The sequence below is a fragment of the Electrophorus electricus genome, chromosome 21, assembly GCF_013358815.1.
Source record: "Electrophorus electricus isolate fEleEle1 chromosome 21, fEleEle1.pri, whole genome shotgun sequence".
Taxonomy (NCBI): Eukaryota; Metazoa; Chordata; class Actinopteri; order Gymnotiformes; family Gymnotidae; genus Electrophorus; species Electrophorus electricus.
The window spans coordinates 6628836-6655942 of record NC_049555.1 but is presented as its reverse complement, the minus strand read 5'-3'; the positions used below and the strand labels follow the sequence as shown (position 1 = coordinate 6655942).

General features: G+C 44.1%; 1 protein-coding gene across 4 annotated transcripts in view; it reads left to right on the top strand.

Annotated features, from left to right (window-relative positions):
• The window catches only part of il1rapl1b (interleukin 1 receptor accessory protein-like 1b), a 295493-nt gene that overhangs the window by 153240 nt on the left and 115146 nt on the right, over window positions 1-27107 (top strand). The window lies entirely within an intron of this gene.

Genomic DNA, 27107 nt, shown 5'->3' with positions numbered 1-27107 from the left:
TCTGTGGTTTGGATTGGAGTAGTGTTACTCTGTAGATCGGGTTAGAGTATTTTTATTCTGTGGTTTGGTGTGGTGCTGCTCTGTAGATCGGGTTAGAGTATTGTTATTCTGTGGTTTGGATTGGAGTGGTGTTACTCTGTAGATCAAGTTAGAGTATTGTTATTCTGTGGTTTGGATTGGAGTGGTGTTACTTTGTAGATCAAGTTAGAGTATTGTTATTCTGTGGTTTGGTGTGGTGTTGCTCTGTAGATCAAGTTAGAGTATTGTTATTCTGTGGTTTGGATTGGAGTAGTGTTACTCTGTAGATCGGGTTAGAGTATTTTTATTATGTGGTTTGGTTTGGAGTGGTGTTACTCTGTAGATCGGGTTAGAGTATTGTTATTCTGTGGTTTGGTTTGGAGTGGTGTTGCTCTGTGGATTGGGTTAGAGTATTGTTATTGTTTTGTTTGGTTTGGAGTGGTGTTACTCTGTGGATCGGGTTAGAGTATTGTTAATCTGTGGTTTGGTTTGGAGTGGTGTTGCTCTGTGGATCGGGTTAGAGTATTGTTATTCTGTGGTTTGGTTTGGAGTCGTGTTGCTCTGTGGATTGGGTTAGAGTATTGTTATTCTGTGGTTTGGTTTGGCGTGGTGTTACTCTGTGGATTGGGTTAGAGTATTGTTATTGTTTGGTTTGGTTTGGAATGGTGTTACTCTGTGGATCGGGTTAGAGTATTGTTATTCTGTGGTTTGGTTTGGAGTGGTGTTGCTCTGTAGATTGGGTTAGAGTATTGTTATTCTGTGGTTTGGTTTGGAGTGGTGTTGCTCTGTGGATTGGGTTAGAGTATTTTTATTCTGTGGTTTGGTTTGGAGTGGTGTTGCTCTGTGGATCGGGTTAGAGTATTGTTATTCTGTGGTTTGGTTTGGAGTGGTGTTGCTCTGTGGATCGGGTTAGAGTATTGTTATTCTGTCGTTTGGTTTGGAGTGGTGTTGCTCTGTGAATTGGGTTAGAGTATTGTTATTCTGTGGTTTGGTTTGGAGTGGTGTTGCTCTGTGGATTGGGTTAGAGTATTGTTATTCTGTGGTTTGGTTTGGAGTGGTGTTACTCTGTAGATCAGGTTAGAGTATTGTTATTCTGTGGTTTGGTTTGGAATGGTGTTACTCTGTGGATCGGGTTAGAGTATTGTTATTCTGTGGTTTGGTTTGGCGTGGTGTTACTCTATAGATCGGATTAGAGTATCATTATTGTTTTGTTTGGTTTGGAGTTGTATTACTCTGTAGATCAGGTTAGAGTATTGTTATTCTGTGGTTTGGTTTGGCGTGGTGTTACTCTGTGGATTGGGTTATAGTATTGTTATTGTTTTGTTTGGTTTGGAGTGGTGTTACTCTGTGGAATGGGTTAGAGTATTGTTATTGTTTTGTTTGCTTTGGAGTGGTGTTGCTCTGTAGATCGGGTTAGAGTATTGTTATTCTGTGGTTTGGTTTGGAGTGGTGTTACTCTAGATCGGGTTAGAGTATTGTTATTGTTTTGTTTGATTTGGAGTGGTGTTACTCTGTAGATCGGGTTAGAGTATTGTTATTCTGTGGTTTGGTTTGGAGTGGTGTTACTCTGTGGATTGGGTTAGAGTATTGTTATTCTGTGGTTTGGTTTGGAGTGGTGTTACTCTATAGATCGGGTCAGAGTATTGTTATTCTGTGGTTTGGTTTGGAGTGGTGTTACTCTGTGGATTGGGTTAGAGTATTGTTATTCTGTGGTTTGGTTTGGAGTGGTGTTACTCTGTAGATCGGATTAGAGTATCGTTATTTTGTTTGGTTTGGAGTGGTGTTACTCTGTGGTTCAGCTTGGAGTGTTATACTGTGGTTCAGTTTGATTTTTGCTATTCTTTGTATTGGTTTGGAGTTTTTCCTCTTCCTTGCATGGGTTTGGAATGGAATTTTGGTGTTTATCTTTTCATTTGTTTTCGAAGCCCCTGGTCAGTCTGAGTGTTTTAATAGCTCATGTCAGATCTGTATCTGCATATTTCAGTGTTATTTTTCTCCTCGCGTCTTGTTGCCAGGCATTTGGGAAACAATAATTGATCTGTTTAAAGTCCCTGTATACAGAGTTAATCAGGAGCATGGACATATCCAGCACAGACAATGAACTTTGGTGATGTGTGATCGCCTATTTCCGCAGTTCTCAATAAAGGTAGCTATGATCCATACAACTTCAAGACCATGCAAGCAGCAAACCTCAGTAGCAGAAAGGGCTTTAATTGTTATGACAAGTATGCACTTGTGGACATACGACACTGGAAAACAATGGAATAACACTGGGCAACTATCCAAATCTGATTCTTTCACTTCGAGTACTGTACAGAATTTGCCTCTGTGTGTGAGATACTGTAATATCCAAAAGTGTTCAGGATTCTTTATTGGAGGTGACTCACAGGTAGAAGTTGATTGCTGTTTGATGGAATATCATGAATACCAGGCAGGCAGAGAATGTGACACTTGGAGAAATATGGCATTGCCCTCGCTATCCATGCTCCATAACAGAGATTTGCAATCTATTTTACAACATAATTAACCTAGATATTAGCGCATGTATTACATGAGACCATCTGTAGCTGTTACCTTGACCTTCTCTTTGTGTCTCTGAAATGTAGCCAGTCATTGGACAAAACAATGGAATTCAGTACACATAGTCTAGCTGTGAATTCAGTTTCCATGAATAGTCTAGATGTGCACATAGTCTAGCAGTATGCAGTCTAGCTGTGAATTCAGTACACACAGTCTAGCTGTGAATTCAGTACACAGTCTACCTATGAATTCAGTACACACAATCTAGCTGTTAATTCAGTATACCCAGTACGCAAAGTCTAGCTGTGAAGTCAGTACACACAATCTAGCTGTGAATTCAATACCCACAGCCTAGATGTGCACACAGTTTAATGATTAAGAAACCACACTGTGAGATTCAGTTGCAAGTGTTTCATTTATCATGCAGATCGGAGTTCCTGTTTGGTGGAGGTATTTGTCAAGCTTTGCACATTGATCATGTTGACTGTGTGAGCTGTGTATTTGTGTGCAGAGCTGAGGGAAGCTTTGATTCATTTGGTCTAGTGTGTTACAGTCTTGCTCATCTGATAAGCATATCTGCATTCAGAAAGCACACGTAGCAGCATTATAATAGTCATACAGTACATTACACTAGAGATTTTACATTAGGATAATAGGACAAAAAACCCTCTCATTAAGCATAACGTGCCCTTTCTTTGCCTTTTGTCCTGGGATGGGAATGATTATGGCTAAGGAGGGGGAAGTGAATTCAGGAAGTGAATTGAGACTTATGAACATAGAGGAGTGAAGGCAGGCGTATGAACGTGGAGGATTGAATGCAGGCATGTGAGGAGTGAATGCAAAGGAGTGAGTGTTAGGGGTGAGCACCGTGACTGTCATGTCAGAATCAAGATTCCCTTTGCTGCTGAATTCTGGTGGCTGTAATTGATAAGCTACCTCAGCAGTTTAGTGCAAACCACACCACCGAAATATTTATGTTTGAACTTTAAGTGCGTTGTGTCAGAAAACACAGCTGACACACAAGTAGTGATTAGCTGCCAGTGGCCCAGATGTGGAGCGACGTGCTCGAGGGCTTTTGAGTGTGTACAGGTGTGCTGGGCGAATATCTCTCACACCCGGGGGTGCGTTTAATCAATGTTAATGCTGCTGACAAGTGGAACTAAAGGATTTCTTTAGCCTGTTCTTTGTCAGCTTAACTCACTGTGATTGAGCTGTGTCTTAGGTTAGGCTGCCATTGGCATGTGTCTTACTTGAGCTTTGTGCATATTTACAAACCTCACTTTAAACTGTGCTGTTTCAAGGCCATAGAGGTGGGAGGCCCCTGCCCAGTGCCTGTTGTCTTAGCACTAAAAAAGCACTGAGCTCCCCCACTTCTTTATCCCCTGCTGTTGTCATGGTGATCCAAACTTTAGTGTCGGCTTCTGGTGTGTTTGGGGCTGAACCCAGTCTGGCATCGCTGGCACTGCCCGCTGGTTAAACAGCTCCTGCGCCATGTGCTTAGCTCCTGACTGTTTTCATAACTCCTTCATTTGTGAGTCCAGATGATTTATGTTCTCATGTGTACTAAGGAGTTTCAGTTGGCATACACTACACAAATCCATCTGGACCATGTCCAACTGTAGGGGTTTTTGGCTCCAGTGCTGGAGTACCATTGGCCTGCACAGTGTTTTTGCTCTACTACATCTGACCCAGTTCAGGAGGGGCTTTAGAGTGAGCTGATGAGGTAGATAGAACCTGAAACTGTACAGAGCAGTGGGACACTAACACTGGAGCAGTGCAGTGGGACCCCAACATTAATGCTAAACACTGTTGACTATGAATGGAGAGAGAGAGACAAAGAGAGAGAGAGAGAGAGAGAGAGAGAGAGAGAGAGAGAGAGAGAGAGAGAGAGAGCATAGGTAGAGCCAGAGAAGGTTTCTCGAGATTCTTCTTTGAGCACTTCAGCAAAGGGAATTTTCTCTTTCCAAGCACCTCTCAGAATTCCTTATGTTTGATCTCAACTGCTTTTATTATTTACACAGAATTTGCCTTCAACTGTCACATGCTAGAAACATCATCAAGCATGCATGCATTCCAGCTCCCACCTAGAGTAGAGCAGAAGGGTGATTTGCAGGATTTCATAACAGCTGTCCATTTGTGGTTAGAGTAACTTCCCCAGGGGCAATTGAGAACATTACAGGGGCAGAACCCACAGAGCCTGCAAGATGTGCTGTCTGAGACAAGGATTGCTTAAGGGTGTGTTCAGACGTGGCAGTAGGTGGGTCTTGGTCCGTTTCTAAATGAATTCTGGTGTGGTTTTGTTTGAAGTATGAAAACAATACGAACCAAAGGCACCTAAACGAACTAAACACAGGACGTGATGTCATAAGATCTGACACTAAACATGCCACAATAGAACAGAGTGCATTGGGGAAAAAAAAGTTGTTCATTACAGTTTTGTTACAGGCATCGAAAACCTATGTTGTCTTCTCTTTTCAGCATACATTTTTTGGAACATGCAACACAGGAATTTCTGGAGCTGTTACTCCTTTATCCATGTTACCACCTTTTATTGTGTTTCCAGATGGTAAAAATACCTCCCCATATGCACGACCACAATGAGCCCATAGACTATCATTCTTGCGTCACATGTCACTTTCTTTAAAAGTTATTTCAGTTCGATTGTGTGTGCACGTGTAAATGCTAAGCAAACAGGACTAAATTGTAACCATGTATTATTTTCTTGTGGGAACTGAACTACAAATATGAACACACCCTAACTCTCACGCTCTGTTTCAGAAACATACACTCTCTTGTACTTGACTGCAACATCCCTTAGCCTTATTATTACCTCTCCATAACAGGTTAGCAGGGTTTCTAAAGCGAATGTCCATTCCCATCAAGTAAACCTTCCAGTGATTAATTAGCATTTACTCCTTATTGACTGAGCGATGGGTAAGGGGGTGGTGTTAAAGATTATCTGTCTCGCTGAATATTAAAATTTCTCCTCAGCTCAGATTTCATTGTGTTAATGCACTGACTCTCTGTATAGACACAGGTCACCGGTCCGCCAAACTATTTGTGATTTACCTGCAGTAGATGGCCTGTGATTATGGGCCATTCTGAGACTGACCGGATTTCGTTAAAGTCTAATTTCAGAAATCAATCATGTCCTTCATCACATTAGCATCACTCGTTTCTTCCCAGTCTCTTTTTTTCTCTACATCTCTGTATTTCTTCTCTTTAAGTCAAGAGCATTTACTACCATTATGCTTAACAGAAAGCATCCTTTTTTCATACTCCAATCATCCACAATTCAAAGTGAGAGTCTGAGCGATGTTCTTCTTTTGAACGGACCTGCCAATTACCCAGAGAGAACCTGATTGCCTGCAGGTTATTTAAATGGATTTGGTCACAGCCACAACATAAGAATCAATCTACAATCCCAGCGAAAGACTCTATCAGCGTGAGCTGCCATAACACTGGGCAGGAGTCTTCCAGGACGTTTTGAAAGTTGCACTGAAATGCCGCCATTTTCTGATCGAAAAAAGATAAGGTTTCTTCCAAAAGACTCAAGTGGCTCACGAACAGCTGCAAGTGGAGAGCAGGAGAAGACGATGCTAACTAGGTTTGCACACCAGCAGGAGCACTGTGTGGATGTGGAAGTTGGTGGTGTTGGTTGCACATTCAGAACCAGTGTTTTGTTGCTCCCCTGTAGAGCTGAAGCAGAGATTTGCATAAGCTGATCAGAATGCAGGTACACAAGGCCATTGTTCGAGGTCCACAGCACTGCACAGACAGTTGTTTAAACCTAACTCTCACGCAAAGAGAACCTTGTGTGTCAGGCCAAAGAGAGTGCTGAACTGGACACTGGTATGAGGCTTACAGAACCGAGCCTGCCCGGGATCAGAACCTCCGCGGGAGCCGTCTGTCTCATCGCAGCTCTCTGCTAATGAGAAGCACAGAGCCCAGGAGACCCAGTGCCTTGTCCTCTTGACACTACCAGCTCTGCTCCAGTTATTAACAGACATCCCCAAAGGAAGTGATTGGCTGTACTGATTCCTACAGGAGCACAGAGCAGCATTACATGTTGAAACATAACTGAAACTAACGATCATGGTTAATGAGGTTGTATCAAGGATTTAGCTCTAACTGCCTAATCCATCAATATTTTCTCTGCTGTACATTTTAGCATAAAAGCACTCTGTGCTCACACAGCCGGACAATGGCGGTCTTTAGGCATCCATGTGTCTTCCCTTCAGATATGCTATTCCCAGGAGCATTTCTGGTTTTCCCAGAGGATTGGTGTATAAAATGCCAACATTTGCCAACAAATGGTTAAGCCCATTTGTGATAAACAAAAACAAAACAAAAAACATGGCATCTAGGAATACTGAGAGAGAGAGAGAAAAAAATGCTGGTTAATGAAATCGTTCAGTAATAAGGTATTAAATTAAAACTGTGGAATCTTTGCAGTCCAATCTATTCTAGTCTATTTGTGTAATGTTGACCTTTTGAAAAATTCTGTTTGTAGAGAGTAATTTACAGTAATATGAAATATAGTCAATATTTTGCAGAGCTGTCGGTGAGTTTGTGGCTTTGAGATGCTTTTCCAGACCTGGACCTGGAAGGAAAGAGCCCTTCTTTAGCTAGAACTGATCATTTGTTCACAACCCTTCTTTAGCTAGAACCTATCATTTATTCACAACCCTTATTTAGCTAGAACCCTCTTTTGTTCACAACCCTTCTTTAGCTAGAACCCATCTTTTGTTCACAACCTTTCTTTAGCTAGAACCCATCTTTTGTTCACAACCTTTCTTTAGCTAGAACCCATCTTTTGTTCACAACCTTTCTTTAGCTAGAACCCATCATTTGTTCACAACCCTTCTTTAGCAAGTACCCTATCTATATCATCACCACTCCTCAAGCACGGTTCTGTCTTCATTTTGAGATCTTCATCTGCATTATAAGTTAGAGGACATCAGGTTCAGTTTACTTGTATTTAAGTTCTCTAACATTTTTAACAATCTTTCCCTCTATTGTAGTCCATTAATTTAAAAAAAGAACCAAGACATTATCTCCCTAAATGGGGTTTGGGGGTTTATGACCATGTTACTGGGTGTGGCTGTTAGCGTTGACACCAGGATTAAATATCAATCCATGTGATAAATCATGTGTGATGAAACACTTTCCCAGTGGAATACTGTTAAAGTTTCTCTGGGGACGAGATGTGAGCAGCCCTACTCTTATGACTCCCAGCTGGGGTAATAGATGACCTTGGGATTGTTCTCAGAAACACTACATTTAAGATTGCTCATAAATGGAAGTGTTCCAGCTTAAAGTCAATAGTAGTAGCTACTGAATGCAAGATTAATGACAGAGAGAATGCAAGACTAATGGCATACATAACTTAAAAATAGCTAATATAAGGCCCAGATCTTAACTTACACACTAAACACAACTGTTCATGTATGTCCCTCACTGTGTCTGTGCAGTGGGCCAATATGAGAGAGTTTGATAGTTTCTAAACTTCCACGTAACTGCTCTGTCTGTTAAAGTTGACGTGTTTGCAGTTGTAGTTTCTGCTGGGTTTCGATCCCAGAGACCAATCAGAGTTGGAGGATATCTGCAATGTTTTTTTTTGTTGCACATAGTCCTACAGCTCAGTGCTCCTGACATTCGTGTTGCCCTGTCATGAGGTAGACGCGCATGTCGTGGGGTAGATGTGTATGTTGTGGGGTAGACACGTGTTTCATGGGGTAGATGTGTATGTTGTGGGGTAGACGCGCATATCATGGGGTAGACACGCGTGTCATGGGGTAGACGCGCATGTCGTGGGGTAGATGTGTATGTTGTGGGGTAGACGCACGTGTCGTGGGGTAGACGCGCGTGTCATGGGGTAGACGCGCATGTCGTGGGGTAGATGTGTATGTTGTGGGGTAGACGCGCATGTCGTGGGGTAGATGTATATGTTGTGGGGTAGACGCGCGTGTCGTGGGGTAGACATGCATGTCGTGGGGTAGACGCGCATGGTAAACACCCCGTCATTTGGGCTCACCTGCTTTGGCCTGCAAGATTAGAAGAGGCTCGCTATGCATGCTGGCATTTTATTGAAAGCTCTGATATATTGTGAATGCGCATTAGATGAAGTCTGCCCTCAGGGGGCTCCTCTGATCTCACGTTCCCTTTGTTCTGCCATCTCTCCCTCAGTTAGCGAGGTCATTCTAGGCCCTGGCTGAGGTTGACTGATTACCATATGAAGGATGGGGTACCATAATTGCTCTTTTAATTGAGAGAGTATAATTAGAGTGACCAAAGTGGTCCATAGTACAACCTCCCTACAGAACTCTAATTCCGGGCGAGATATCCTTTGTGAGACCATATTGTCTCTCTTTTGTTCTGCTTATGCGTCTATTAAAGAGCGTTAGATAAGCTTTTGAGTGCAAAATAACAGTATTCTGTCTTTCACTTCATAGGCTGTGGAGTACTGCCGCCAGGAACAGAAAGGCTGGGGGGAGGCAGTCGTGTGTGTGTGTGCGCGTGCACGCTTATGTGTGTGTTTCGATTGTGTGTGTGTGTGTGTGTGTGTGTGTGTGTGTGTGTGGTGTGTGCCTGCGCGTACATGGTGCGTGTGTTTGTGTGTGTGTGCGTGTTTATGCGTGTGTGTGTGTGTGTGTGTGTGTGTGTGTGTGTGTGTGTGTGTGTGTGTGTGTGCGTGTGTGTGTGCAAGCGTGTGTGTGTAATGAGGTGAGTGTCAGATCACAGTCTCCTCCTCTTTGTGAAATAGCTTCAAAGCTTCAGCCTATATCAAGATCAATACTTAATGTCAACATCTGATAATGATTTTTCCCCTTAGCCTGCTGTAGATCTTGGTCGGCATGCATGCCCTGTTGTGGGCTCCTCGCCGATGACTCATCCCCGTGACTGCAGAATGCTCTGTCCCACGTGGGGTGACAGCAATCCCAACGTTATTGCGTGCAGATGACTTGGTTAATCCATCCTGACAGCGCAATACTGTGGTGGCCGAGGCCCCGTGCCTGGGCTGCGAGTATTAGCGTCGGAGCCCGTAACCACAAAGCAGGTTTAAAAAAGTGCAGCTTTGTCACGCCTGTCTGTGGCCTCCGCGCTCCACCCATAGCACATGCCACTGCTCGCTGCAGGCTTCTGAGCTGTCACTCAAACTTCTGTTTCTAGTGCAACTGGGCGAAAAGTGATGATGAGTGCATCTCGCTGTTGTAGGGTGGGTTCTTTCACTCTGTTTCAGCTTTTCGGGTCCTTATCTTTCATTTCATCTTTGATGTTGTGTGATGTGCAGTTAGCAGAGGCACATACAAGCTCGAGGATATGAGGGGGAGAAAAGAGAGCAGAGAAGGGAAAACAAACGTATGTATTTATCTGTATAAACAGCTCTGGAAAAAATCCCAAATTTTCTTCTCAGCCATTTCATTCCAGTGAATGTTGAACTGTCTGTTGAACACCACAGGAATTCTACTCACTCTCTCTCTGTCTATCCCATTCTGCTTAATGAGGTACTGATTAGGTGATCACCTGAACCAAATCTTATTTAACGAATAGTGTGAAAGGCTAGTGGAGAGCATGCCAAGGAGCTGGGATGGAAATGGGCTTATGGGCTTATTCCACCCAGTATTGATTTCTCTTTCTATCTTAAAACATTTGTAACATTAGCATTGTTTAAAAATGAATATAAAATTGTTTCCTTTACAGTGGTCTGTTTTTCCCCTGAGAGAGAGAGAGAGAGAGAGAGAGAGAGAGAGAGAGAGAGAGAGAGAGAGAGAGAGAGAAAGCTGGAGAGAAGAGAAGAGAAGAGAAGAGGAGAGGAGAGGAGAGGAGAGGAGATGGAGAAGATGGGGAGGAACAGAGGGTGGAGGGGAGAGCTCACTTGTCTTATGTCTTGTATCTCTGCTTGAGTGCTCTGCTGGAATGGGTGTGAAGCATCCTGAATGGTCATGTGTGCCATTACAGTTGTTTGTCATTTATGCAGACAGGAACTCATTCTCATAGACATTACTGACAGAGATCCACATACACTACTGATGGAGAACCCCACACATTACTGATGGAGATCTACACACATTACTGATGGAGAAGCACACACATTACTGATGGAGATCTACACACATTACTGACGGAGATCCACACACATTACTGATGGAGATCTACACACATTACTGACGGAGATCCACATATACTACTGATGGAGAACCACACACATTACTGATGGAGATCTACACACATTACTGATGGAGATCCACATGAGCTAGTAGTAGGCGCCTGAGTGTCCTGCCCCCTACAGCACACTCTCCACCGCGCTGCTTGCTCAGGCTCTTGGTACAGCGTGTGGCCGTACAGTGTAAAGAGGCAGCTACTCAGACATCTGCAGAGGAAGGTGAGCAGGGTTAAGCACATCTGTTAGCTGGACTGGACAAGGTCCCCAGTGACAGACATTAGCATTCTGTCCCTCCAGCCCCAGCTTTAAATCCTGAGCAGTTTCTGTCTCTCCTCTGTTCCCTCTCTCTCCTCTGTTCCCACTCTCTCCTCTCCTCTGTTCCCACTCTCTCCTCTCCTCTGTTCCCACTCTCTCCTCTCCTCTGTTCCCACTCTCTCCTCTCCTCTGTTCCCTCTCCCTTCTCTCCTCTGTTCCCTCTCCCTCCTCTCCTCTGTTCCCTCTCCCTTCTCTCCTCTGTTCCCACTCTCTCCTCTCCTCTGTTCCCTCTCCCTCCTCTCCTCTGTTCCCACTCTCTCCTCTCCTCTGTTCCCACTCTCTCCTCTCCTCTGTTCCCTCTCCCTCCACTCCTCTGTTCCCTCTCCCTCCTCTCTTCTGTTCCCTCTCCCTCCTCTCCTCTGTTCCCACTTTCTCCTCTCCTCTGTTCCCACTCTCTCCTCTCCTCTGTTCCCACTCTCTCCTCTCCTCTGTTCCCTCTCCCTCCTCTCCTCTGTTCCCTCTCCCTCCTCTCCTCTGTTCCCTCTCCCTCCTCTCTTCTGTTCCCTCTCCCTCCTCTCCTCTGTTCCCACTTTCTTCTCTCCTCTGTTCCCACTCTCTCCTCTCCTCTGTTCCCACTCCCTCCTCTCCTCTGTTCCCACTCCCTCCTCTCCTCTGTTCCCTCTCCCTCCTCTCCTCTGTTCCCTCTCTCTCCTCCTATCGCCCCTTTTCCCAAAGGGCTTTTATTTTCTCCTTCGCCTGTTTGTCTCTCTGCTTCTTCCTCATCTCTGTCCGACACTCTGAGGACTTCCTGTCCCTTCCTGTTGCTTTTCTTGCCTTCTTATGCTACAACAGACTCGGAGGTATTATCTTGTATTCCAGAGTAACCATCCAGATGTATAGAACACTATGGGACTTCTAGATACACTCATAGATATGACAGAGAGTGAGCGAACAAGTGTGTGAGGGTGTGTATTTGTGTGTGTATTCAGCTGTGCATTCAGTTTGCATAATTAGAGTGGTATGTGTCTGTGTGTGGGGGGGGTATGCGAGTGTTTGTGCACAAATGTACGTGTACATGTGTGTAAAGGTGTTCGAATGTGTGTGAGTGCAGGTATGTATGCGTGTGGATGTGTGTACAGGTATATGTGTGAGTGTGTGTGTACGCATTATGGTGCAGGTGTGTGTGTATGTTTGCGTGTGTGTGCACATGTGTGTGAGTATCCGTGTGTGTGTGTGTGTGAGAGAGAGAGAGAGAGAGAGAGAGAGAGAGAGAGAGAGTGCGGGTAGCTAGGTCAGTGTTATGTCAGAACGCTGGTTCATCTTGTCATGACTCTGAACAGCTGTTTAGTTTAGCTGCTTCCCTATCCCTGTATGGCAGTTCCACTCGCATTGTTCTCTCTCACACACACACAAACACACGTTTTTAGACACAGTGTTCTTGCAGGCTGTGTGTGTGAGAGAGAGTGTGTATTCATAGTAAAGATGGCATGCCTATATGATGTTGGCCTTTTTATGTTGTCATCATTACTAAAAATTGACAGCAGTAGGAATGATAAGAAAGAAAGAAAATCATTATTCAACCATTGTCCTATTGAAAGAACAGAGACTGAAGATGCTAACTAGTTTTTAACAGGCTCGATAGCAGGTTATGGCCAAATATGGTGTTTATGTGGGCAAATAAAAAACTAGAAGGCTACATACAATTATAGTACATAACATCATCAATAATCATTATCACAGCATCATCACTGTCATTATTATGTTTGACCTTAGCAGTGTGACCTTAACATGCTTAAAAAAATCTTTACAAGGCATTTGTAACATGCCAATTATTTATTTATTCATTTGTGTTATTTATTTATTTTGAAGATCATATACTGATCTACTTCTAAAACAGGGGCCTGATTGGTCATTAGATGCAGCTGGAATAGTTCTTAGCCAGTCATGGTGAAACGCTGGGAAATGTAGTTTTCCATGGCAGGTTCCTTCTTTGGACCATTCCATTCCCATAAAAGGCCCTTTCATTTACCCTCCACTTCCCATTCCCCTCCTATGCCACGTCATGATAAGATTACTGCCGTGCTTTTGGAAGTTTTGCTCAAGTTTCCTTGCTCTATGAGACAGCAGGGAGCCTGAGGAGCTGTGAGCCATTGCCCTGCCAGACGGCAGGGCACTCGAAGAGCTTGAGGAGCCGTGCTCGCTGGATTTTCTGACAGAAAGTAAAAGAAAGGAGTTGGAAGTGCAGCATTGGGCTTTGCAGAGAGCCTGTCATCTTGATGTGTGTCAGGGCTTTGTGATGAGCAGGCACTTTCCCAGAAACCTCAGCACAGTGTTAAATAAATGACTGGCATCTCCGGGGGTTCCTCTGTGGCTGGAGCTGCTCAGGGGAGACGTCTAACACAGCCCACTGGCTGCACAGTCGTTCGCTAATGCACTTATATTTAGAACTCATTAGCAGAGGAATGGGGCAAATGACAGGGCTTTTCAAACACATCCTTCATTAATTACACGTGGCTGTCCGTGCTGGCAGAGAGGGGGAGAGAAAGAGGGAGTGAGGGAAAGAAAGAAAGACAGAGAAGGTCCATCTGTGGGGTACACCCAGATGTAAAATGATGAATTAGCATTGGGCCAATTAGTCATGCATGTCAGTAGTCCTCATATGAATTGTGATACAATTTCAAGATCATGTTCCAGCTAACCTTAATTTTGGGCCATTATATTTTACACAGAGATACGGGCTGAAAACAGTTTTCCTTTGGACTGTGATAGAGTGGAAATCCGCAGTGGGACAAATATGTTTTTTATAAGTGCCCACCTGTGACCAAAATGCTCTCACCAAGAATATGTGTGAAATTTGATCCAGTATAAGTGCAGGAAAAGCAGTATGATGGGATGAGAGGCATAAGCCCTACATCAACCTGATACTCTACACTGAGATGCCCTACATCAGCCTGATACCCTACACTGTGATATCCTACATCAGCCTGATACCCTACACTGTGATACCCTACATCAGCCTGATACCCTACACTGAGATGGCCTAAATCAGCTTGATACCCTACACTGTGATATCCTACATCAGCCTGATACCCTACACTGTGATACCCTACATCAGCCTGATACCCTACACTGAGATGGCCTAAATCAGCTTGATACCCTACACTGTGATACCCTACATCAGCCTGATACCTACACTGTGAAGCCCTACACCGTGATACCCTACATCACCCTGATACCCTACACTGAGATGCCCTACATCAGCCTGATACTCTACACTGAGATACCCTACATCAGCCTGATACCCTACACTCTGATACCCTACATCAGCCTGATACCCTACACTGTGATGCCCTACATCAGCCTGATACCCTACACTGTGAAGCCCTACATTGGCCTAATACCCTACACTGTGATACCCTACATCAGCCTGATACCCTACACTGTGATATCCTACATCAGCCTGATACCCTACACTGTGATACCCTACATCAGCCTGATACCCTACACTGAGATGGCCTAAATCAGCTTGATACCCTACACTGTGATACCCTACATCAGCCTGATACCTACACTGTGAAGCCCTACACCGTGATACCCTACATCACCCTGATACCCTACACTGAGATGCCCTACATCAGCCTGATACTCTACACTGAGATACCCTACATCAGCCTGATACCCTACACTCTGATACCCTACATCAGCCTGATACCCTACACTGTGATTTCCTACATCAGCCTGATACCCTACACTGTGATGCCCTACATCAGTCTAATACCCTACACTGTGATGCCCTACATCAGCCTGATACCCTACACTGTACTGCCCTACATCAGTCTGATACCCTACACTGTGATACCCTACATCAGCCTGATACCCTACACTGTGATACCCTACATCAGCCTGATACCCTACACTGTGATGCCCTACACTGTAATGCCCTACACTGTGATACCATACATCAGCCTGATACCCTACACTGTGATACCCTACACTGTAATGCCCTACACTGTGATACACTACATCACCCTGATACCCTACACTGAGATGCCCTACATCAGCCTGATACCCTACACTGTGATACCCTATATCAGCCTGATACCCTACACTGAGATGGCCTACATCAGCTTGATACCCTACACTGTGATACCATACATCAGTCTGATACCCTACACTGTGATGCCCTACATCAGTCTGATACCCTACACTGTGATACCATACATCAGCCTGATACCCTACACTGTGATGCCCTACATTGTAATGCCCTACACTGTGATACCCTACATCACCCTGATACCCTACACTGAGATGCCCTACATCAGCCAGATACCCTACACTGAGATGCCCTACATCAGCCTGATACCCTACACTCTGATACCCTACATCAGCCTGATACCCTACACTGTGATGCCCTACATCAGTCTAATACCCTACACTGTGATGCCCTACATCAGTCTGATACCCTACACTGTACTGCCCTACATCAGTCTGATACCCTACACTGTGATACCCTACATCAGCCTGATACCCTACACTGAGATGGCCTACATCAGCCTGATACCCTACACTGAGATGTCCTACATCAGCTTGATACCCTACACTGTGATACCCTACATCAGCCTGATACCCTACACTGTGATGCCCTACACTGTAATGCCCTACACTGTGATACCCTACATCAGCCTGATACCCTACACTGAGATGGCCTACATCAGCTTGATACCCTACACTGTGATACCCTACATCAGTCTGATACCCTACACTGTGAAGCCCTACATCAGCCTGATCCCCTACACTGTACTGCCCTACATCAGTCTGATACCCTACACTGTGATGCCCTACATCAGTCTGATACCCTACACTGTACTGCCCTACATCAGTCTGATACCCTACACTGTGATGCCCTACATCAGTCTGATACCCTACACTGTACTGCCCTACATCAGCCTGATACCCTACACTGTGATACCCTACATCAGCCTGATACCCTACACTGTGATGCCCTACACTGTAATGCCCTACACTGTGATACCATACATCAGCCTGATACCCTACACTGTGATACCCTACACTGTAATGCCCTACACTGTGATACACTACATCACCCTGATACCCTACACTGAGCTGCCCTACATCAGCCTGATACCCTACACTGTGATACCCTACATCAGCCTGATACCCTACACTGAGATGGCCTACATCAGCTTGATACCCTACACTGTGATACCATACATCAGTCTGATACCCTACACTGTGAAGCCCTACATCAGCCTGATCCCCTACACTGTACTGCCCTACATCAGTCTGATACCCTACACTGTGATGCCCTACATCAGTCTGATACCCTACACTGTGATACCATACATCAGCCTGATACCCTACACTGTGATGCCCTACATTGTAATGCCCTACACTGTGATACCCTACATCACCCTGATACCCTACATTGAGATGCCCTACATCAGCCAGATACCCTACACTGAGATGCCCTACATCAGCCTGATACCCTACACTCTGATACCCTACATCAGCCTGATACCCTACACTGTGATGCCCTACATCAGTCTAATACCCTACACTGTGATGCCCTACATCAGTCTGATACCCTACACTGTACTGCCCTACATCAGTCTGATACCCTACACTGTGATACCCTACATCAGCCTGATACCCTACACTGTGATACCCTATATCAGCCTGATACCCTACACTGAGATGGCCTACATCAGCCTGATACCCTACACTGAGATGTCTTACATCAGCTTGATACCCTACACTGTGATATCCTACATCAGCCTGATACTCTACACTGTGATGCCCTACACTGTAATGCCCTACACTGTGATACCCTACATCAGCCTGATACCCTACACTGAGATGGCCTACATCAGCTTGATACCCTACACTGTGATACCCTACATCAGTCTGATACCCTACACTGTGAAGCCCTACATCAGCCTGATCCCCTACACTGTACTGCCCTACATCAGTCTGATACCCTACACTGTGATGCCCTACATCAGTCTGATACCCTACACTGTGATGCCCTACATCAGTCTGATACCCTACACTGTACTGCCCTACATCAGCCTGATACCCTACACTGTGATACCCTACATCAGCCTGATACCCTACACTGTGATGCCCTACACTGTAATGCCCTACACTGTGATACCATACATCAGCATGATACCCTACACTGTGATACCCTACACTGTAATGCCCTACACTGTGATACACTACATCACCCTGATACCCTACACTGAGATGCCCTACATCAGCCTGATACCTTACACTGTGATACCCTACATCAGTCTGATACCCTACACTGTGATGCCCTACACTGTAATGCCCTACACTGTGATACCCTACATCAGCCTGATACCCTACACTGTGATGCCCTACACTGTAATGCCCTACACTGTGATACCCTACATCACCCTGATACCCTACACTGAGATGCCCTACATCAGCCAGATACCCTACACTGAGATGCCCTACATCAGCCTGATACCCTACACTGTGATACCCTACATCAGCCTGATTCCCTACACTGTGATTTCCTACATCATCCTGATACCCTACACTGTGATGCCTTACATCAGTCTAATACCCTACACTGTACTGCCCTACATCAGCCTGATACCCTACACTGTGAAGCCCTACATCAACTTGATACCCTACACTGTGATGCCCTACATCAGCCTGATACCCTACACTGTGAAGCCCTACATTGGCCTAATACCCTACACTGTGATACCCTACATCAGCCTGATACCCTACACTGTCAAGCCCTACATCGGCCTGATACCCTACACTGTGAAGCCCTACATCGGCCTGATACCCTACACTGTGATGCCCTACATCAGTCTGATATCCTACACTGTACTGCCCTACATCAGTCTGATACCCCACACTGTGATGCCCTACATTAGTCTGATACCCTACACTATAATACTATATACACTATAATACACTATACTCTATAATACACTAGACTTTAGACTCTAGATACTATAGACTCTAATTCCCTACATGTCGATGCTATATATTCTGATGCCCTACACTCTATAATTCACTACACTGTGATACCCTAGTCTCTGATTCCCTACACTCTAAATCACTACACTATGATACCCTAATCAACACTTTGTAATTCCCTACACTCTGATGCTCTACACTCTGTAATACACTACACTGCAAAGCCCAACAATTTGATGCCCTAGACTCCTGCACTCTTTATTATCCATCACTCCACACACTATAATACCCTAAATTCTGATGCCATTACATTTTGATGCCCTTCATTCTCTCTAATGGTATGCTCTCTTTAATATACTAGCCTCTGATGCCAAAGTTCTTTCATCTGTTTTGTATTTTGGTATTTCCAGGTCTCTGTTTGGATTCTGTAGTATCAGTGTCACATTCCCAGAGGTTGCCTGGGTTTGCATCCTGTGATCACCACTGCATTCTGATGCTGTGATTACCACTGTAGTCTGATGGCATAATTACCAGTACACAGAGGTGCCGTATCAAAGAAAGTTTTATTGAAATCTCAGCTGCTGAATTCAACTGCATTAGAGTAGTCAGAACTAATAACCTGTGGGAAACTACACACAGCCCTATAGAGATATTTCATAATTACAGCTCTAATTCCCCAGAACGTAGTAGGAGCATAGCCAAGTATAGGCATGTCTGAATGTGCCCAGCTACTGCTCTGGCATCTGTCCCTGCTCCAATCAAAGAACCGTGTTGTGGGTAAAGCAGTGGGGTCTGTGGCCAGCGTGTGTCCTGAGGACAGACACGTCTCCACGTGGTCTCATGCACAGACTCTGCATGCTCGTCTTCTCACTCTGGCAGGTTTCAAATGGTTTCCTGGGAAACTAGAAATAGAATAGAGATGTTGGTTCTGGCCTCGTTGTTGCTGAGGTAATGAAGGACGGGATGTGACGTGTCTGATGTGCAGAGGTGCTTTTAACCGCTGTGCTGCTGGGCGTCGGTCTCTGCCCAGCACACAGAGTACAGTCTCCACGTACAGCTTCATACTAGTGATTTCTAGTTCTCCTAAGGTGAATCACACGTTGCAAATGAGGACATGGTGCATGATATATAACCTAGTGTGTATCTTGTGACACGTATGATAAGGATACTTTCTCATACCTGTTTGATATCTCACCACTTTCCTCTACTTGCTGTGAGACCTGAACAAATCCCCCTCGTTCCAGAGTATTCCCCCCACTACACTTTCTCTATTTGTCTACTAACTCTCTCCCTCTCCCTCTTTTCCATAAATTGCTTTCTCTGTTGCCTCATTTCATCATCCCTCATCCTCCCCTGAGCATCTACCCAGTGTTCTACCATATCACCTCTCCTCCTCCATCTCGCTCTCTATACCTCTCCTTCCATTTTTCTCTCCATCTCTCTCTGCATCTCTTGATCTGCTGTGGTTCTTTAGACCCCTTTAGCCCAACTAGGTCCAATTATCCTATGTGTATAGGCTTATTAGCCCAGGTGAGGTGTAATTAGCATAGGTGTGAGGTCTAATTGGCCTAGGTGTGAGGTCTAATTAGAATAGGTGTGAGGTCTAATTAGCCTAGGTGTGAGAGCAGTTATGCGCTGCTGTCTTTACTGATCTCACACGTCATAGCAACTTGCCTCGCCTCAGCCTGACTCATCTCAATCTTTCCAACGGATGCTGTGTTTTCTTTGACTGCTTCCTGGTAACTGCTGTCAGCTTTAGCCAAATCAACCGAGATGCATTTCTATGAAAGAAGAGAGGGATTTAAGATTGACTGTAACTCTTAAAGCTGCTGTAAGTAAAGTCAGCACTTCGGGCTAACTTCAGCTATCTTCCACTGAAGGAGTCCATCCCTTGCTTTCAATCCCACATGCTCCACCCAACACTGATTCCCTACACTCTGTAACACACCCTGATGCCTTACGATCTTTAAAGCACCTCCTATAGCCTATCCTTATATGTTTTTCCCCCTCACACAATATAACTGACAGGGAGGACCGCCTCCTTGTAGGAAAGCTTCCTGATGGGTTAGTATGGCAGGACTGATTACAGAGCCCAGAACAGTCACAGATACTTCAGTTTAGGCTCCATTGTTATTTATAGGTGTTATTTAAAAATTGCCAAGAGCAGCTTTAAGGACTGCTACAATGAGACTCATGAGGTACATGTCATAACCTGTTTAAATGGTTTATTTTACACAGCAAAAATAATCATAAAGAAATCACACTCGACTTGTTGAGAGGCACTTGTACTGTGTGACATCAATTTGAAATTCAAATATCTCCTTCATGACAGTGTTGATTCAGAATGATGTGCTGGTGGTCGCAGTGTTTCCATCAAATATTCCAACATTTTGGACCTCTCATTGCCAGTAGGTTTTGCAGTCGACTGATTTTCCCATCCAGGAAAGTATAACTGCCATTTTAGAGCCGGTCTTTATCTTCATCATAATAAACATTCACACGCTTGTTTATATTGTGAATTATGGCTAATCTATGGCTACAGCTGTTTAGTCTCTCAGGGTAAGACATTGCCTACAACTATCTGACAATGTATATAATGTAAATAATCAGTAAGAATACATTATAGGTTTGGTTTGTTCCTGACATCTTGCTATTGAATACTGAGAGCACTTGGGGCTCTTGACTGCTGCTGGTGAAAGCACGTGTGCCCCACAGCACACAAAGCCAAGGCTCCATGATGACGCCAGTCATAACAAAACAATGCATGGTACGAATACTGCATTAAAGTTACTCTCTCTCTCTCTCTCTATCACTCACGCACACACGCATACACACATACTTGTGTAGTGCTGACGATGAGGTAATTTTAGCGGTGTCCTGTGGCAAAGGTGTATGAGGATGATGTCTGAATTAGGGCTTTTACAGTCATATAACAAGGCTGTTTGAAGAGGCTCTCTGTCCTCATTACTGTCTCACTGTTCCACTCGTTATGACTCACCTCTCCTTTTTTCCTGTTCTCTCTCTCCTCCCCATGTCTTACACTGCACTGAAATGTAGGCTTTTTTCAGTAAACACCTCTTTATAGGAGTGTGTGGAGATGAGTGATCACATGCAGAGGGTGCTTCCGTCACACCTATGCATTTTTTTTTGTTCTTTTATTTGCGCTGATCTCTGCTTTTTTCCCCGTTGAGATTTCTCTGACTATAAAGAGTCAGAGCATGTAAAGCGTGTGTCAGGGAGCACACTGATTGCATGTGCTTGTGTTTATGATGCTGACCTGTGACAAAGGCATACAATGACATATTTCTGTTCTCTTTTTCTCTCTTTCTCGTATCCCTGTCTCTTCCTCTGGCCCTTGTGCAGTCCCTCTCTTTCTGTGTCCCCCTCTCTTTCTCTGATTCTCTCTCTCTCTCTCTCTCTCTCTCTCTCTCTCTCTCTCTCTCTCTCTCTCTCTCTCTCTCTCTCTCCCTCTGCAACCAATTCTTCTGCTGAGAACAGGACCTGACAAAGATTATAGGCAGGAACCATTTCCTCTTATTCTCTTTAATCCTCTCACTTACTGAGTCAAGCTTTGTGTCACAGAACTCAAAAAAGCAAGTCTGCCTTGCAATGACGAATAAAAGATTGATGTGGACTTCCTTCAGAAGTCTTTCATTGACACGAAGATGACATGCTGACCTGTATTACTGATATCACTTATGTAATATTCCATTACACCATCTGATGTCTACATGCTCTGTGGATGCCAGAACAAATGGTGGTGAGATTAGTCACAGTTCAGGGTTTGGTGTTAGAGAGGAACACCGTTCAGGGGTTTGGTATTCGGCATGAACATAGTTCAGGGTTTAGTAACGGTTGAACTCAAATATTTGAGAAGGACAAAGCAATTATCCCATTTAACTTGCCTTCTACATTAAGGGCTGGGCTTACATTAAGAATAAAAGCATTTCTGCAGCTATTAGGCTGGGTGTAATTTAGAAAATAACAAGCTACATATTTCTGCCTGAAATGTCTCTGAGTAAGGCAACGTCATAAACTGTATGGATTGCCCATTTAAAACTCAAAGAACAGCTGGGAGAATACTGACAGTATTAAAGTTGTCAGGGCAACAGTTGTCCTGAGCAACAACTACAGTACCTTTCACAGTTCATGTCACACACTGATGATGTCACAGGCTATGAAACGCTCCTATGGTCAAGTTCTAAATATATAAGATAAACACGCGCACACACACACACACACACACACACACACACACACACACTTACACCCCTCTCACTCACAGAAGTATGCAATTCCCAGTGGAAGCAGAGTGCTAATGAGTTTTGTGTACTTGTGAGCTGCCTCATGACTTACATCTGGGGATCTCTAATGAGAATGACGTGTCATATAATTAATTCCTATTCTTGCCAAATTAACACTCAATTAGTGTGTGAGTGTTCACAATGCACACAGCAGGGCTAAACTGGCCCTGATGGCAGGGAAATCACACACACTCATCCAAAAGTTGTTGAGAACAAGGAATTATGGTGAGTTGAGTTTGTCATCGCCACCCGTGGGCAGGAGTGCTCAGACGTTACTCAGACTGTCGCCACAGGTGGGCAGGAGTGCTCGGACGTTACTCAGACTGTCACCACACGTGGGCAGGATTGCTCAGACATTACTCAGACTGTCACCACACATGGGCAGGAGTGTCCAAACGTGACAGACTCTCACCACATGCGTGTTCAAACCACTATACTTTACACTCCACAATGCAAACACATGAGATACATAACAAGAAGAAATACAGAGAGCCATACACACAAGTAGAAACATATACAAGCTTGAAAGGGATCTTATGAATCACACACAACTTCAGGATAAGAATACCCCTGAACGTGATTCCTGGTGTGTGAGAGCGCCCCCTGGGAGCAGTGAGGCCAGGCAGTGCGGCATATTGTCACCCTAATCGCTTGGCATTTATTCACTCCATGACACTCCAAGACAGTCCATGACTTGATTGAAAAACCATCACAAAAAAGCCTTAGACTGGAACATTTTTTATTATTAAAATAGAACCAAAAAATAATTAGAAATTTGGGGCTTTAAATATTTGCACTGAAATTAATATATCTTTGGGAAGGAGTATAAAACAAATGAGCTAGTACAAAAAAAAAAAAAAAAACATTCCAAATGCGGCTGTGCTTAATTTATTATGTAAAATGCTTTGATTTCCAAAGGCTGCCTACATAAGTGATTTGCTACCTACGTAACCCTGTGCTCTTAACTAATAGAAGCACAGGGCAAATCTAAATCTATTTTATCTGTGACGGCCCGGGTACCGCAGGGCAAGGAGCAGGACGCACAGACGTCTTTCGACAGACATTTATTAAACACAAGAGAATGCACATATAAGGACACATATACAATAAACATCAAAGGCACTTACGTGTGATAGACTAGTGCGGCATGATACAAACAACAAACACAAAGCAGTACCATGCACAAGACAACAAACACTGACACTAACACCTGCAATGACCGACAGGTAGGGCTTTAAATACAGACATAATTGATGTGAACGATAAGGATCAGGTGTGTGATAATAAGGGGGGGTGTGGACACAAATAAGGAGACAGTCACAGTTAACCCAGTCAACAGACGACTCCCACCACACGTGGTGGGCTGTACCAAGTGAGAAGCGAGATGGGGAGCATACCATTACAATCTAGTTAGGTTCTTGAAGAAGTTCTTTCACCCCAAGGGTGACGCAAGAGAAAATGCTTCTAAAGTTGGGGAGGTAATTAACTTTAATATGTAATCTAATGATCTAATGTGTTATCTTAATTAATCAAATCTAATTTACTGTAGCACAAGTAAATTGTTGTTGAACAGTAACAATATTAGTGATGTCTAATAATGAGCTCATATTGTTGATCTTAGATCTATGAAAATAATATAAAATCTAATATCTAAAATGATTAATAATGCAAATGCAAACTCTTTTTAGATGCACCCTAAAAAGCAACAGACACAAAAAAAACAAAACAACGAACGGTATTTTAAAAGAAAACAGTCGAAAATGGCTCTTTCTGCTAATAGTTATCAAAATTCAACATTCCTTTCCCTGAGTGCACTCTGTCCAAAGTACCACTCTTATCACCCGTACCAGCCTGAGTACCACCCTTCTAGAAGGTAATCTCCGTTCTTCATCACTGGATGACTAGTCTCGGAAGGCTGAAGGTGTGTTGTTACAATGAGCTAATCACTGAAATTATGTAAGCAGTGAAGAAGCAGAGACGTGCAGCACAGATGGTGGTAGAGCAGTCAGGAACAAACGCAACTCAATAACACAGCCAGGATCCATAGTTTATGTGATCTGAGAGCACAAACACCATGACCCCCACACAAACACTACAAACCACACAAACAATCCCATACACACACCACCAACCCCACCCCCCACACATACACACATGCACATCTCAACACACACCTACACATACACACAACCCCACACACAAACACTTACACCACAACACACAAACTCCATGAACCCCACACAGACCCCCACACACACCTATACACGCACACACACACACACACACACACAAACCAGCACAAACACTACACAATACACAATTTAGCTATTCACGAGGTGATGACGTATTGTGTCGACGATCAGTGTTATGTGTGTGTGCCTTCGCTAAGGATCTAAATGGTGTGGTTGAAGTATCATCTTGAATTCAGGATCAAAATGATTTAGAGGATCTGTTATCTGATGGAGAAGCAAATGTGGAACACGATAAGCTTCACCATCAGATCTGTAGACCAACTCTCCAAGCTTTACATTTAAGTGGACAGAACAGTGCACTTGTACTAATATATAGGACACATAATGGCATTGGTAGCACTTACATAAGACTGTGATTTGCATAGGCTTCCTTCATATGACTAAGATCCAATGTATTAAATGACTCAAATAAACAAACAAGTGAGTGCAGTGTGAAGTGTTTGATACATGGTTCACTAAAGAAACAAGATATCAACTTTGATTAAAGTATCATCAGTCAAGTTACACACTCAAACACCACATCCTTACTTAGATATATAAACATTCATGAACACACACACACACACACACACACACACACACACACACACACACACACACACACACACACACACACACACACACACACACATTGTTTAGACCTTCTTAGTCTGAAATACCGTTGAATTTTCCTTGGTCTGTCAGAGTTGATGTGATTGAAATTGATTCTTCTACAAGTTGCCGGGCTGAGTTAGAAAGCGGGAACTAAACACTGTCTGACAGCCTATTTGCAGCCCAGGAAGCACTGCTGTATTTATGAGCTGCCTCGAAACATTGGATGGAAAAACAATCCCATATCACAGCTGGACAAAAATGTGGTTTTGTTTGCTTGTTTCTTTTCCAGTTCTGCATTTCTAGATTTTCCGCCAGTTTTACTACGGAAAAAGATTTTGTACGTCATTACCTGTCTGTAGCTGTGTGTATTCAGTTCTGTGGGGTTTGTGTGGGGCTGTGTGTGAGGGGTGCTGTATGTGCATGTCCGTGTGTATGGGTGGGCAGGGGTGTTTGTGTTTGTGTGGCTGTGTGGGTCTATGTGAAGGTATGGTTCTGTGTTGTATATGTGGGACTGTGTGTTTGGGTCTGTGTGAGGGTCTGCAAAGGCACTTCTGTGTTATATGTCTTTGGTGGGAAGGGTTGGGATTGCGTATGTGTGTGGTGTGGGGTGTGTGCGTGCTATGTGTTGGGTGGCTTGTGTGTGTGGGGGGGTGAGGTAGGGGGAGGGGGTGCAGGCAGTGTGGGGTTTGTGTGTGGAGGGGCTGTAGAGTTGGCTTGGAAGGTTGGTCATGTATGTGTGGGCTGTGGGGGGTTCTGAATGTGTGTGTGTGTGTGTGTGTGTGTGTGTGTGTGTGTGTGTGTGTGTGTGTGTGTGGGGGGGGGGGTGTCTGGGTTTGCAGATTGTATTTGTGTGTGTGCAGTAGTTGTGGCTTGATTTGTGGTGCTGCACAGCCATCATTCAGCACCAGCCTGTAAAACCTTAGTAAAGCAAACCAGCATGGCCCATTTTTTCCTCCCACCTGATCAGCTTTGTGGAGCCCCTTTAGGGGAAGGGGGGTTACTGGGGGGAGTAAATCAATTCTTTATTTGGCTTACATGTGTACGATTTTGCCTTGTGGGCTTTAGGCAGAACTCTCACAGCTCTGGCGTTCCTGCGAGCCAGCAGGAAGCTAATAAAACAACACAATAACAGCACGTCTGTGTTCCCCTATCAGAACAGCCCATTTCCTTTCAATAGGAGAAAATAACTCGTTTGTTTAGTTTGCTTTTTCTTTTTTCCCCTGGAGAGAAAGAGAGAAAGGAGAGAGACATTAGCTGGTTCTGCAGTTCTCTCTCTCGTTTGCTCTATTTACGGCATCACTAATGTGTACGCTGCTTTCACATGGCATGTCACTTAGTCAAACTCAACAATCCAGACTCAGATTAGCTTGAGATGTAGACAGGTAACAAGGTGACTTGCTCATGTCATCAAGCAAATCAGATTAAATGACATTAATAATGGAGAGAAGTTACGATGAGAGTGATTGAAAGCGTGATTCTAGTGTTTTGTTCTGCACAGCCGCATTTGGAATGTGATAAACACCTACGTTAGCCTAAAGAGGATAATATACATAAATAAACATTTTTCTATGACTGTATATATTAATTTAGGATACGTTCACATTACCAGATTAAAGTGACTCAAAACCAATTTTTTGCCTTTATGCGACACGGATCTGATTTTTTTCAGGGCTGTGTAAACACACAAATCCAATCTTTTCAAGTTAGATTTGAGTCACTTTTGTAAGTGGTCCTAGATTGGATCAACATATCCGATTCGTGGCCATGAGACATGAATGAGAACAGTCAAGTCAGAATTCGTGTGGCTTTTTGCCTGCACGCATCTGCTTAATGCTGTCATTATCAACTCGCATTCTCGTCCTGATCACGTACAGCTGATGAACTGTTTGCCATCCTCCCAAGCAAAATGCTGTGCATACACAAGCTACCATCATGTCTAGTTTACCGGTTTTAACACCAATAATTGTCTGACAAATGGGATGGTGTTTTTGTGTTGGTGATGCAGGTGATTTGTTC